Source organism: Alligator sinensis, unplaced genomic scaffold (assembly GCF_000455745.1).
Source record: "Alligator sinensis unplaced genomic scaffold, ASM45574v1 scaffold573_1, whole genome shotgun sequence".
Classification (NCBI taxonomy): Eukaryota; Metazoa; Chordata; order Crocodylia; family Alligatoridae; genus Alligator; species Alligator sinensis.
In genome coordinates, this window is record NW_005841877.1 from 3,770,889 (window position 1) to 3,782,568 (window position 11,680).

The window sequence follows — 11,680 nt, forward strand, 5'->3', positions numbered from 1 at the left end:
GTTTCAGATGTCTCCAGTTTACTCCAGTTTCATAAAAATGAAATATTCACAACTGGATTTTTACAAGCATTTGCATTTTCTAAAAACGTAACATTCTACATTAATAAATACACGTGAAAATATTTTTGTAAATGCAAACTTTTATTACACTCATGATATTTCCCTGCTTAACACAGAACTTAATTCATATAATTTACTTTTATTGCTCTGATAACCTTAATGTTTAAAATCACTTAGTGCCCTCTAGTGGAAAGCCTGTGGCTACACATTCCTAGTTTCTACTAGGAAATGTGAAGTCTGTTTGATTCAGTGTTGTTTCATAGTTGGTAGGGTCGGAAAGGACCTGAGCAGATCATCACGTCCAACCCCCTGCCATGGGCAGGAAAGAATGCTGGGGTCAAATGACCCCGGCTAGGTGATTATCTAGCCTCCTTTTGAAGACCCCCAGGGTAGGAGCCAGCACCACTTCCCTTGGAAGTTGTTTCCAGATCCTAGCCGCCCTGACTGTGAACTAGTGTCTCCTGATATCTAGCCTGAACCTACTCTCAGTCAACTTATGGCCATTATTCCTAGTTACTCCTGGAAGTGCTCAGGGGAACAGGGACTCTCCTGTTCCTTGCAGGCCCCCCCCCGGTAAGTTTATAGACGGCCACCAGATCCCCTCTCAGCCTTCTCTAGTGGAGGCTGAACAGGTTCAGGTCCTGTAGCCTCTCTTCATAGGGCCTACCCTGCTGCCCCCTGACCGTGCGAGTGGTCCTCCTCTGGACCCTCTCAATGCTGTCCACATCACTCCTGAAGTGCGGTGCCCAGAACTGGACACAGTACTCCAACTGCGGCCTGACCAGTGTCACATAGAGGGGGAGGATGACCTCCTTGGACCTGCTCATGATGCTTCTGTGGATGCATGATAAGGTGCAGTTAGCCTTACTGACCGCATCCTCACATTGGCGGCCCATGTTCATCTTGGAATCAACGATGACTCCAAGATCCTTTTCTGCCTCTTTGCTGATGAGAAGGGAGTTCCCCAGCCTATAGGTATGCTGCTGATTCTTTCTCTCTAGGTACAGTACCTTGTACTTGTCAGTATTGAAACCCATCCTGTTCTCATCTGCCCACCCTGTAACCTGTCCAGATCTAGTTGTAGCCTGTCCCTCCCTTCTAGCATGCCCACCTCTCCCCATATCTTAGTGTCATCCAGGATTTTGAACAAGGTGCTTTTCACCCCCTCGTCCAAGCCGCTGATGAAGATGTTAAACAGTGCAGGCCCGAGGACCGAGCCCTGGGGGACCCCACTGCCCACGTCCCTCCAAGCTGAAAATAACCTGTCCACCACCACTCTCTGGGTGTGGCCCTCCAGCCAATTTGCAACCCATCTGACTGTGTAGGCATTGACGCCACAGTCGCCTAATTTTGTAATGAGAATGGGGTGAGAGACAGTGTCAAAGGCCTTCCTAAAGTCCAGAAAGACTACGTCCACCATGACACCTGCATCTAAGGATTTTGTGACCTGGTTGTAGAAGGCAACCAGGTTGGTTTGACAGGATCTACCCCTAATTAACCCATGTTGGTTGCCCCTAAGCATAATCTCCCCTGCTGGTCCCTCGCAGATGTGCTCCTGGATAATTTTCTCAAAGAGTTTCCCCTGGACCGAGGTAAGACTAATGGGCCTATAGTTTCCCGGGTCCTCCTTTTTGAAAATGGGGACCACATTGGCCCCTTTCCAGTCCTCTGGCACATGGCCAGAGCACCATGAGTACTCATAAAGCCATGCCAGGGGTCCCGCAATGACCTCTGCCAATTCCCTCAGCACCCTGGGGTAAAGATCATCCGGGCCTGCTGATTTGAACACGTCCAGCCCCACCAGAAGTTCCCTAACTAGATAATCTCTGACCCTGGGTCTGGCTGTGCCTCTCCTGAGTCTGTCTGGAATCCTGGTGAGGGGGTGTCCTGGTCCCTGCTCAGAAAAATGGAGGCAAAGAATTTGTTAAAGAGGTTAGTTTTATCATCTGGTGCAGCCACCAGATTGCCATGCGTGTCCTGAAGGGGCCCCATGTTACTCGGTGCTTTCTTTTTACTCCCTATGTATTTAAAAAAGGACTTCTTGTTATCTTTGATCCTGGTCACTAGTCCTAGTTCTGTCTCCGCCTTAGCTTTTCTGACAGCCCCACTACAGTCTCGAGCAATGGAGGTATAATCCTTCTTGGTGATGACCCCTCCCTTCCATCGGATGTATACCTCCTTTTTAGCTTTCAGACGTTCCTGAATGACCTTGGTGAGCCATGGGGGCTTTTGAGCACTCTTGCCCCCTTTGACTCATGTTGAGACTGTCACCCTTTGGGCTCGGAGGATCGTCTCCTTAAGGAATGACCACTCATCTTGAACTCCCAACTCCCCTACCCTCTGGGACCTCAGTGCCTCCCCGACTAATTTCCTTAACTCATTGAAATCAGCCCTCCTGAAGTCAAGGGCTCCTGCCTTGCTGCCGGCTTTTGGGCTTTTGACACCCTGTGTTGGATGATGAATTCCAGTATGTGATGACTGTTACTGCCCAGGTGGTTGAGAACCCACAGTCCCCTCACCAGGTCATTGCCTGTAGTCAGGACCAGGTCCAGCAAGGCATTTCCCCTGGTGGGACTGTGCACCTCCTGGGCTAGATGGAGGTCCTGTATCTCAGCTAGAAACCTACGTGAGCTGTCAGACCTGGCTGACTGCTCCTCCCAGCAGATGTCCGGGTAGTTTAGGTCACCCATGATGACCACGTCCCTTGACCTAACTGTCTCTGCAATCTGACCTGAGAATTCCCGGTCCAGCTCTTCCCCCTGGTTGTGCGGTTGATAGTAGACACCCACCGTTAATTCCCTTTCCCCCCGACCCCCATGTATTCTAACCCAGAGCACTTCAGTCTGCCCCTCCTCTGACCCCATGCTGTTTGTTGAGGATGTGTATTGCTCTTTGATGTAGAGTGCCACACCCCCACTTTTCGTCCCCGTTATATCCCACCTGAACAGTCTGTAGCCCTTGATGTTTACTGCCCAGTCATGGGTTGAATTCCACCAGGTTTCAGTGAGCCCCACTATGTCCGGGTTTGTGTTAGCAAGCAGGAGGGCAAGTTCCTCCTGCTTGTTCCCCATACTATGAGCATTAGTGTAGAGGCATTTAAAGCCTCCTATGGGTGCATGCCCCTCTCCCCTGATCCCAGGACTATCTGGACCCCTGTCACTCACCTGGGTACTTCTTGTGCTCATCACCTGTCTTGGCTGGGAAGTGTCCTTGTGTTCCCCTGTGGCCCCATCCCCTGGCGAAGCTAGTTTAAAGCACACTGTATAAGATCAGCCAACCTGGAAGAGAAGACACGCTTGCCTTTAGGAGAGAGGTGAAGCCCATCCCACCTGAGCATGCCCCCTGCACGAAAATGCAGGTCGTTTCCAAGGAACCCGAGGCCTTCCTGGTGGCACCAACTCTGAAGCCGCCGGTTGACCACTCTGATGCAGGCCTCATGGGGCCGTCCACGTCTACTTACCGGGAGAATAGAGGAGAATACCACGTGCGCCCCTGTCTCCTTCAGCTTGGCCCCCAGGGCCTCGTAGTCCTTCATGATGTGATCTGGACTGCTCTCCACCGCGTCATTTATTCACACATAGATTAGGACCATGGGGTACTGGGCTGAGGGTCAAATGAGGTCTGGGATCAAGCCTGTAACATCCTGAATCCGATCCCCAGGCAGGCAGCAGACCTCACATGCCATGGGGTTGGGTCGGCAGATGGGACCCTCTGTTTCCCTCAGAATGGAGTCTCCGATGACGAAGACTTGGCGTTTCTTCCTTGTGGTGTTCTGTCCTTGCTCGGACCATGCCATGCATAGAGTGGCACCATATCGCCCGGAGGCATCCACTTCGACTTTCTCCTCCAAGGCTACCAAGTCCTCGAATCTGTTCCCCAGTTGCACCTGGGGAGCCGCCACCATGCTAGCCCAAACAGTCCTGGTTCTGGTGGTCATCTTCTGCCATTCCTCTGCTGTGTGTCCTTCCTGGGAGGTCTGTCTGCTGGAAGAATCCTGCAGAAAATGGAAATACGTGTCAATTTCGACCTCTGCAGCCCTGATCCCCTGTAGCCTGCTCACCTCAGCCTGAAGTTCCCTCACCTGCTCCTCCAGGGCCCAAAGTCGGGCACAAGAGGGACAGGCAAGGGGGCCTCCAGACCCCTTCCCCACCCATGGGGAGGGGTTGTAATATTACATGACAGATAGAGGTAAGTGCAAATGGGGGAGAAAAGCAAAATCAAACTTCTTAGTGAAGTCTCTCTGCTGGTTTTCTTTTTAATAGAAATGTTATTTATTTTTTCCAACTAGTTCAAATGATGATGAAAAAGTATAATCGACAGCTTAAATTTACACAAAATGACCATGGGGGAAAATAGATACCAAGTAAGTGTTCAGGCTTAGTTTACTCTTAGAAATGCAACTGATCAACTGGCTTATTTCCTAATAGTTCTTATACACACAGACAAAATACAGCTCTGCTTTCTTACCTGATCCAATGGTGCCTCCTGGAAGTCCACCATGTAAAACGATGTCTACAAAATCTTAACTGCTGATAGTCTTAACTCATGGAATACCCACTTTCTGTGGCTCTCTTATAATACCACAGTGAGAATGCATAAGGAAAATTACCAAAATAATCTGTGAAGACAACATTAGGGCTGACAGGTTTTTGTTTGCACTGGGAAGGTTATGAGCTTAAATTAATGTTGGTAGTGGAGTGTCTGTTTACCTAGAATTTAATTATTCAGGATAACCCTAAATTAAAGCAACTCACACCATTGCAATTAAAGAAACTCACACCATTTTTATCTCCTCTTCCCAAATGCTGCAACTTTAGTTGCAGGGGTCTGCACCTCAGCAGAACTCCCTCTGTTGCTTTCAAAAAGGTGCTTACTCTTAACGATAAGGTCTTAAGTAGTCCCATCAAGCTTATAGGCAAACAAACATTATTGTCAGGATCAGAACCTTGCTAAGGACAACTAAACTCACTCTGACTCCAGCAACATAGTTCCCCAATTAAATAGTAGGAAACCTTTACCAAAGGAATTCAAGTTTCTTCTCTTCCCACATATTAAACAGTCTATGTCAGCTGTCTTTCTGTGCAAAGTCTTTGTCTTTGTAACCCAAAGCAACAAAAAGCCTAGCCTGGCCAATTCAAATCTCTCTCATGGTACTGTAGATTGCTTCCCTTGAATACTTTTCAATTTTTACTTTAAAAATTTGATTTTTTTAAAATTATTTCTAAAAGAATAAAGGAAGTGCTAGTTTTAATTTCAACAAGCTTACCACCCACATGCGTTTGTCTCATTGGAAGGAAAGCAATGGAAAATGTGATTTCAGACCACAATTGTTCCAATACTTTATTGCCATTTTTCCCCACAAGGGAAATAATGAACTTTTAATGTAACACATTTTTTCCTTTCATAATTGTGCATTATTGGTTGGGTAAGTGCTTGAGGAGCCATGATGGTTTCTGTTAGATTACAGAATAACTGGAGCATTTTTACAGTTCAGTTTACGTCATTAGCCTACATTTTTTCTCCAACCGATATTTGAAAACAGTCTTCATTGACATAGAAATTTTATACACTAAAGGATCCCAGTTTAGCAGATTCTGACATTCTTGTTTGATATATAGGTATACACAAAGGTGACCACTTACAGAGCTAACTGTGACTCACTAGTCATTACAAGAAAGTTAAAATTGGAATCCACTGAAAGGTTACACCAGGAGCTAATTATTACATTAAATCTGTTTGCTGAAGTCTAAAGTTAGAGCAAACAGGGAGGAGGATAAACCAGCTGAAAATTTTTGCAGAGCAGAACAGTGTAATTATATAAAATGTACATGTTAAAGAACCATAGTGTGGATGATGCACTCAAATGGTTAGGGCCAGGTCACAAACCTGGAGAGCAGTTTCCAAAGGCAGCCAGAGACTGAAGTCAGAAGTTACAGACAACACCACACTGGGATTGGAAGCAGGCTGTTCAAGGTGAGGGAATTGAACCAGAGGTGGAAACCAGAAGAGTAAGCAGATATCAGAAGCCAGGGATCAATAGCCGGAGATGGAAGATGGAAACAGGGAGCAATGGAAGACAGAGCAGGAGCTGAGGCTAGGCAGAAACAGAAAGACAAGACTGGGAGCTGAAGTCAAGAAGAGGCCATGTACAGACTTACCAAACAGCAATATAACTTGAGGACTCCTGGGTTTATATCTTGACACTCAGATGTCTGCAGCCAAAAATGCAATTAGGCACAGGTAGACCTAATCCAGGGTCAGGACACTCCTAAGAGACCTAAAGTTCAATGCAAGAGCTTAGCCCTAAAAATTACATACATTTTCAGAAGAATGAGTTTAGTTTAGGTATGTTAGGTAGCTGAGTGCTACACAGATTCCTCACATTTTTGGGGGATTGTATTGTGGTAATGAAGGCCATATAAATACCTGGATAAGGGAATGGATGGATAGATCCCAATTTGTCAGCTCTCAACTTAGGCTGAAAAGCTACTACACATCCCTACTTGAGGTGATAAAGATCATGGTAGTTCAGGAAGCAAATCATCTTGAAAACGCAAGCCCTTGCATCATGACAATAATACGAATAATAGAAATCACTGTGTTCTAATATGACTGAAAAAAACTTCATTATCAGAATAATGAAGATAGAATTATCCCATCTGTTTGTTGTCTTCTCTTCCTCTGTTCTTCTTGCCATTCTGTCTCTCTGAGTTGCTTGGCACCAGATTTCTAAATCCTTCTCCCCCCAAAAAATCCAACATCAGGTCTTAAAAGGAAGGATTAGCAAAATAGCAAAATTCTTAAATGACACAAAGTTGTTTAGATTAGGAAATACCAGAAAGGACTCTGAGGAACTTCAGAGAGACCTAAACCAGTCAGCTGAAGTGGGCAGCAGAATGGCAGTGGAGGAATTGGATGATGAGTAATAAAGGTTACAGGGCCTTTATTTTTCGTAACAGAGTCTCTGTTCACTTACACTTTCCTAATTCATGCATATCCTGAGCTGGCTGTCATTGAAATCCCCAACACTTATCTATCATGTTCCCAAGTATTGAACCTTTTGATTCTAAACACATCAATCAGATGGCCTCATCTACAATAGTATGCAATACCAGACATTTCACATCCAAAGAATATTGCAGAAAATTGGAATGATAACAATTAGAGGCATGGAACATACACATAACGTGAGATTGAAATAAGTGAAACTGTTTATCTCTGAAAGGAGATAAATATGAGAAAACAGTAAAAATATCTATAATAATGAGTGATGCAGAAAAAGTAGATTGGAAATGTTTCGACCCTTTTCTCATAACACAAAACAAGGGAACATTAAATTAAATAAAAAATGGAAAATTCAAAATTGATCCAATATGGCAATTCCCATGTTTGTGTGTTTGGTATCAGTGGTAAGAAAGTCTGGGCTGACACCAGAGCCACATGTAATGGGAGCATTGACGCCAAAGATGGTGTCCCTGGTGGAAGAAGTGCTCATGCTGACAATTCTGACAGCTGCTAACAGGAGGCAGGAGGTATGCCTTAAAAGCCAATACAGAGAACTTTATAACAACCCTACCCTTTATTATTAGTGATTAGGGCTAGGTCACTGAGCTCATACTGATATCTAGAATTATTATCTGGATCTGTACTTTAAGCACATGGAAGCTGGACAGGAAAATACAAGGCTTTAATAAGGCGCTGTCAGGGGCTTCAAGTGAGGAATTATTTTCCTGACCTCTCATGGTGGCTAAGTACCATCATTTTCAAATATTAAATACTTTGTTTCAAAGATAATGGTGAAATTGGTTCAAAGAGGAAGGCTATTCTTTTGGGGGCTTGCCACTGCATTTGTGACAACATGGGCAGCTCTGAAACTCAGTCTAGACATTCATTCATATCAGCTAACTAGTGCAAAACTTTGTGGTCAACTACATCATTTTGGACTTACAGGAGTTCTTGGCTGAGTGAACATCAAAAGAATACTGATCCATCTATACAACACTGACAGGGAAGTAGCACTAAAACCTGAGACACTGAGGTTCAAAAAAATATCTGGCACCAAAACAGTGTTAAGCACCAAAAAATAGTGATGAAGGTAAGTATTGGATTCCTACAAGTTGCTGAAGCACCGCGAAACACAGATTTGATAGGGAGACCTGTGAAATTTAATACCATATCTGACTCAAATGGAATCAGAGTAATGAGCAATAACTTTAGGTGCTGTTGGGATAAGATATAGAGATGAAGCCCAAAGAAGCACAGTGTTCTATACAGAGCTTCTGTATATTTGTATACTGTATATATTTGTATTCTGTATATTTGTATTGTCTACTGTATACATTATCAAAAATACTGATAGGAATATTCAGAGGGCAGGCTTCCAACTTGAGAAGACAAGCGCATGTAAGGGGTTTGGTGCTACCCCTTGCTATTACTGTCCTTAAAGGTAAAAAATAAAAAAAATCCATAGGAGCCAGGTATATTTCACCAGTCCTGTGGTAAGAGATCAGAGAATGAGAATCCTACACAAATGTAATCTTGAGAGAAACTTCAGTACCCAGGAGAGTCCAAAAGAGGTAAAAAGTGGCTAACAGGAGAGAGACTGGGATAAACCCATACTGGTATGAAATTCAGTCCATATCATCTGGTCAGCTCAGCTGGTGAATTTGAAGAAAACCTTAGTTAAAATAAGTAGGAAACAACAAACAAGATAGATTGGTATGAATCAACCTTCATCAACCTTTTCAACCTAAAAAAGGACGAAGTACGGTACAGGAGGTGAATAATATCTAGAAAGCTGATGGTATTTTATGGCATGAACAATTAGGCTGCCTTTCTTTTTCAAATATCTTTCAGAAGCCTACCACTGCAAGAAATGAGTATATCTACCCCCAAAAGAAAAACAAACACACAAACATCCTTTTTATGCATATTTACAAGATTCTATGCACTACAAATGTGTTAGTTTACTGATCTAATTACTTGACCCTTGTACTTTCTCACCTCCCTCCTTACTATTTACTGCCTTTCATTGCATCACGTGCAAATTAAATTGCAAATTTTACAGGGCAAGGACATGTTCTTTGTTTTCTAGAGACACAAGCAAATTTTTCAATACTGTGCAAATAACAACTTCCATTTGTTTCCAAACAAGTTTTTTCAACAGTTGATTTTATTGAAAACATTTTAAACTGAACAGAGATGGATCTAAGGCTTCCTTTTTTGTTTTTTCCCCACCTTAGGAGATTTGTTATAAGCAAGGGTGAAGGTGGCCAAGAAAAACAAACCAAACCAAACAAAACACAAGTGAAAATGAAAAGTGCTATTGCTAACTAAAAAATAAGTTTAAGTAGCAACAGAATGAAAGACTGCTATTTCAGAAAGAAGAAATAATTAATGTAGCAGACAGGCCTACTGATGATATTACTAGGATGGCAGAAGGCAGAGTATATTTGCACTTTACAGAATAAATCAGAGATTAACAAAATTACCACAGTTCTCAAAACCTTTGGGAGGAAATGTTCGTGTTTGTAAGACAGTCTGGAGGCAAAGTAGACAGAGGGGGAACAGATGCGGGAATCATAAATAAAAAAAGGAGGCATAAAACATCATTGAGATGAATCTGTGGCATAGTAGGTGGTTCCCAAAAGAAGAGAAAACACAAAACACATGCAGACTCTCCCTATGCCTGAAGAAGGGTGTTTGTGCTGGAAAGCTTGCAAAGAACAACTACGTAGTTGGTCTAATAAAAGATATTGCATTTACCCAAAGAACCTTGTATACAGAGTAGAAAAGTTACATAGTACCAATTTTTCCACTTTGCAACCAGCTTTCTTTACAGAGTATTGATGGCCATTAAAACAGCTAGAAATGAAGGAAAGCCAGTTTAGCTTCTTTCACTAGCAGTCACTGTAACAGAGGAAGAAAAATGGAAGATGGAGTTGACAAAAGACCTACCAACGGGACTCCTGGGGAAAAGGGAACCAGATGGATGGGTAGTAAAGGACCAGGCATCTGGAAAGGTAAAGAGAGAAGAGAATGGAGAGAGAAGAAAGGTGTCAGAGAAGCCCCTGCAAAGGAGCAAGAACAGAACAGGCAGGAAAGGGAGAGTAAAGATAATCAGTGTGATTACATTTTTCCAAAATAAGAAAATTAATATTTGCACTCAACTAAAATGCACACTATCCTAGTGTCACAGGGATGCTGTACAACTGTGAAGGGTAAGGGAGACAGTTTGCCTGATTATGCATGCCAAGGGAGAGGACTGTAAAAAAGTTTGGGAACCTATCACATGAAGTTTTCCTTCTCACAAGATGAAACTCTGGATATACAATTCAACAAGACCAAAAAAGATGCTACAAACCTGCCAAAATCAGAGAAGTACTGTAACTGTGATGAGGATCAGATGTCATCTGTGATGAGGATCAGTTGTTGTCATGTACTGGAGTCACTATTACAGAAGAAAATATGTAGACTGATGTGAGGAACCACTGACACACTTGTATAAACTATAAGTGGCTGAACAGTTAAGCATGGACAAATTTGAACTTCTTAATATCAATATTTATACTACTGCTGCTCTATTTTACAATGAGATGTTACAAATGTATAACCGTCTCCTGTCCAATTCTGTTTATAATTTGAAAGCAAAGAAGCTCACTGAAGTCCTGCAGTTTTGATTTACTCTGTCATTACTCTGGTGGGAAAAGGAAATACTGGCCCAATTTGGGGGGGGGAGGGGGGGGCACCGGAGGGGGAAACATTTTACACAAGGTGAGGCAAAAGGAAAGAAGAATGACTTTTTAAAGTCAAAGCAAACCATATTTTTAAGAAATCTTTTTCAGTTTTACTTATAAGACCCTGCTTATTTTGAAAAATTTGAAAATATAGATAACCTCTTTTAGCAACTTGTGCTGTTTCTTTTTAGCAACTCAGCTTTACACTGAAATAAAAGAGGCGGTTACATTTTATGGCTCTCACGCACTAAAACAGTGATTCTCAAGCCAGGCTGCCAGGGACCCCTGGGGCGCCCCCAGATCCTTTGACAGGTGCTGTGAGTGTGAAGGAGCAACACAGATCTCATCCCCTACCCATAGCAGCCCCTTCACCGTACAGTCTGGCATGTCCTGTATCCCATCCCAGAAGCTGCAGAGAACAGCACAAGGGAAGCCCGTCCTGGACCATGCGGGGACTAGTCTGGCCAGAGGGGACAGTTCTGCCAAAGTCCACGTGGGTGGAGCTGCCCAGCAGCATGAGTGACACAACCCAGGGAAATCCCTGACCCTGCTGCCTGGAGGCAACAAGCACTGTCCTATGTGGACTGATTTTTGCAGTGGGGTGCCACTCCAGTCCCAAAGGTGCTGTGCTGCCAGTGCGGGGTGTCCTGCGCCCCACAGGCCGGGACCCCGCGCACTCAGCAGCATCTCCATGGCGCTCCGGCAGAGCCGAGGGGGGCCTTCCCTGGTGGCCGAAACGGGAGACCTCTCCCCCGCCCCTCGCCAGGGGGAAAGGGCCACCTCGTCCCCTTTCAGCCCTTGTCCGCGCCCGGTTTCCTCGTGCAGCCGTTCCCCGCAGAGCAGCAGGGCGCGCTCGTGAGGGGAGAGCAAGCCGGGCCGGGCCG